Here is a 4,138-nt window from a genome sequence, read left to right as displayed (position 1 = left end):
AGAGGCTGAGCAAAAGGCAGCCATAAGAGTCTTATCAAAGCCCCAACAGAGTGGGAATAATTATTCACACTCTGTTGGGGGTTCTAGAAAGACCATCTGAGGAAAAGGATCACTCAGTCTTTTCAACATGTGAAATTAAAGAACACCACTAGAAATTCAGTATGGGGTTGGGAGGGGGAAGTAAAACAGGGGCAGCTGAGAAAAAGATGTGGCTTCTCCTCTCACACTTCATTCACACCATTAGCTGACCACTAGCCGAGCATGCTGGGCTGGACAGTGCTCACAACAGTAGTTTCATAACAAATCTCTGTTAATAACTTTCATGAAAGGATAATAGCAGAGCTGAAAACATGACTGTATTAGAAGCCACATATGACTGATGTGTTCTGCTCACTGTCTCCCACTGGTGTGCTAGTTGTTTATTCTGCATATGTAGGAAAATATCTAAGCTTTAACTAATCAACCTAATTGTTCAATTTCAAACACCTTTGTGTTATCTCCCACACTGGCCTTCATTCTTGAGAGAGGCATCTCTTAAATATTCATGGTACACCCTTACATTACACCACTGAAAACTTTCATTTTTAACTATTTGGCTGCTGGTGTTTGAAGTTTACAACCTGTCATAATGATTAATAATGTTTCATTATTTTGCTGGACTCTCCAATCCATCTGTATCCACGTCTTATTTCAAACGCAGCTCTCTGAGATGAAGGCCCTCATTTTCTTATGTTTTGTGTAAAACCTCCCTTTGTGGAATCCCGATGACACACCCTCAGCACTACAGTAATGCAAAAGACAATAATTCAAATAGACTGAGATTTGTCGGATCATCGTGTTCACTATCTCCCTAGGAGTTAGACAAATAATTTTATCTCCATTACATAAATGGGAAACTGAGGCAGGGTAGCGTGAAATGACTTACCCGGGGTCACACAAGAGGTCTGGGAAGAGTAGGAATTTGCATATAGCTTTTACAAGTCTGGGGCTAATATACTGACCACTATGTCAACTTTGTTTTTATTTAAAATAAAAATAAATTCAAAACTATTCAAAATCTGTAGTTAGGCTTGAAATTTAAAATGCTAACAAGAATTGAATCAACTCTAGTCTTTTGTAAAGCAGGGTCTACCTAACTAACTGGAGATAGCCTTTGGCATATCAGAGCCCTACTCAAACAGTTCAGGAGTGTTTCTCCTCCTAAATTACCTCTCTGAAGTTCACCTCAGGGTAAAGTAACAAAGTGCCACATAGGGCAAAGCCTGTGATTTTTTTGTGAGCACTCCCACAGCGTTGCATGCTGAAGAGCCACCAGTGCCTGTAGCTAACTTCCATTCTGTCAGTGGCCCTGCAAAGAGAGATGTGGTTGCAGCAATATATCAAAATGATTATTGAAATGATTGGTTTTATGATCTTCTGAAGAAAACTGCTTGTACAGGCTGGGTTGAATGCTCCACACCAGCCATTCAAACAGCTCACAGTTTGCTAGCTCAGCGTATCAGTTCACTCACTTATTAATGAGGGGCTTGTAAGGCTTGCTTTATTTTAATGTATGATTCAAATCAACACTGGCAGGATTAAAATCTTCATTTCGAATGAAAACCTGTTATCGGTTCTTATTTGCTTGGGAGTAGGTTTTTACAGTAGCTTTGCAGTCGGCATTGCAGTTGGCTTTGCGTTACAGATTGGGCTGGTTACTGCCCAGATGGCACTTCACCTGCAATTACAAGCACGCTGAATGCCATTCTTACTCAAATACCTTTCCTTCTGACTGAAGCAGCCTTTGAATAAGCACATATAAAATTAAGGTGATCTCTCTGTCCTTTAGGTCTCCATTATGAAGCTGCTTCTTGAATATGTTAAACAAAAGACACTACCCAGTTTTCTGGCCTGGGGTTTTCAGGCATTTGTTGAGAAGCAAGTTAATAAAGTGCAGATTGACTCAATAGATAAAGTACCAACCAGGTCTCTGAGTCACTGCTTCGTCTCTGACCAGCTTCTAGAGATAAAGGATACTATTTATTCTTAAGAAATAACAGGACTTCATCTCCCTAGTGTGCCTTGGGAGCACTGCCACACAGCTAAAACGTTTTTCCAAAGTGTTGGCACCTTGTTGCCCTTTTTCATCTTCTTTTCAAAATCCTTGGGAATGAGTATAATTTGCATTCACCAGGCGATTTCTTACAGTGCTGTGGCTGCTGCCTGCCTGCCCTTTAATAAAATGGCAGGGTATTTAACTGCCATACCTGGGAGCCCCGGCCAGTAGCAACTGAGCACTTCTGCCCCTGAGGAGTGAGCAGTCTGGACAGCCCATTGATCTTAGGCCTGTGACTTCTGTGGGCTGGCAGCTGTGGAGGAGGGTTTATTAGGTAGGGTAGAATACTAAGCTCAAGATTTATTTTATATGGGGGGAAAAAGAGTTTCCAGTCTGAATTTGTGAAAAAGAAGCCAGACCAGAGCCTGCAAACAGTCCTACACTGGCCAAAAAAAAAATGAACTGGGTGATGTAATCAAGTTACCTACATGTCTAGATTTTGCAGTCCTAAGAACAAACAGAATCTCATTTATGCTTCATGTTACATAATACTCTACTATATTATTATATGCACGATGCTAGTGTCTAGCTGATATGCCATGCTTGCCAATGTAGTGACAAATGGCAGGAGACAAAGCAAAACCAGAGATTTGGGAAGTGATTGATAGAGGTAGAGATTGGAGGCAGAACTAGAGGCAGAGCCCAGCTTGCCTTGCTAGCTAAATGTCAACTGGCTAGTGCTATTTCCACTGTATGGGCTAAATCTTGTTGGGTTTGTGTCAGTAAAATTGCAGATCCCCAGCACAAAATTTTACCCACAGGGCTAGCTGAGCTGTGTTATAAATGTGCTGTATACCAAGGGAAAAGTATTCTCTGGTGTCAAAAAATTGTTGGTGTTGCTTTGATTATTTTTTAGAAAAAATACTTTCAAAGTGAAAAAAAGGATTTTTTTTTTTTATCTTAAAGGGGAAAAAAGCAGCAGGGAGTTGCTTTCCTTCGTCTATATGCCCTTTAAAATCCAGCACAGAATACCCTATTAATTTATATTCTCTTTCCCAGCATCACATTTTGAAAAATGCCCGTCATATTGCAAATAAGTAGCTGACTTATTATTAGACCCAATGCAACGTTGGAGGAATTATGAACAATTTTTTCCCCGTTCTCCCCAGTAGCAGCAACTGGTGACCACATGGCAAAAGCGCTGCTGATTTTTCCTCCGAAGCGAACTAAAGCAGATAAGGTCTGTCTCTCTCCACTGATACACAATGTAGGGATGTGCCGCTGTTGTAACCCCTGCGCCACAGTTATTGTTAGCAGGTCAAAGCACTGAATATCAATAGACTAATTCCTTCACCCCTCCAACCCGTTCTCTGACTGGAATGTACACTTCTATTGCACAGCTTTCACCTTTGGCCCTCACCATCTTCATGGCTCTGCACTTCAAAGAATTCTGCTCATGTAGAAAATGCCTTATTGAAGGAATGGTCATAGCTGCACAATTATTTCAAAAAAACTCGACATTGTATTTCAGCTGAGGACAGGAGAACTGGCGAAAGTCTGAATCACTTTCAAGATTCAGATCTAAATCCTGAGGTTTAGAAATATGAAAGTCAAAACTACAATAGTCCAAACACACAGAGCCTATTCTTTGCGCCTTGAAATGTGGGAAATTAAAGAGCTGCTCTCAGTTTGACTACTCACCTTTCCATTTTCTGAGGCACCCAACAAAGTTCCCTGTGCTAATGAATACAGGTTTTGATTGTTGGATTACACAGATTATTTTCTGTCATCTTGCAGTCCTTTAAACAATTGCTTCCTTTGAAATCCCTTATGCAAGAAGCATATGACCTTACAACACTCCTATTTCTCTTTTGTATTTAACATCAGAGTCCTCTCTGTGGTTATATACAATATGGGGAAAGCTATAGGTCAGGGCTATGAGGTGGTAGCTAAAAACGCAGGGCGCTCAACTATTGAAGTTAACACAAAATACACAGAAGAAAAGAGGGCTACATGGAAAATGATTTAAAGGTAAACATTATTTTTTATATCAAATTTTGTTCGAGTTCCAAAAACCAAGGAACAGATGGTTGTACACAGGGC

This window comes from Haliaeetus leucocephalus, unplaced genomic scaffold (genome assembly GCF_000737465.1).
Source record: "Haliaeetus leucocephalus isolate CR32 unplaced genomic scaffold, Haliaeetus_leucocephalus-4.0 Scaffold802, whole genome shotgun sequence".
Classification (NCBI taxonomy): domain Eukaryota; kingdom Metazoa; phylum Chordata; class Aves; order Accipitriformes; family Accipitridae; genus Haliaeetus; species Haliaeetus leucocephalus.
The sequence above is the reverse complement of the archived record's forward strand: the minus strand, read 5'-3'. Positions refer to the sequence as shown.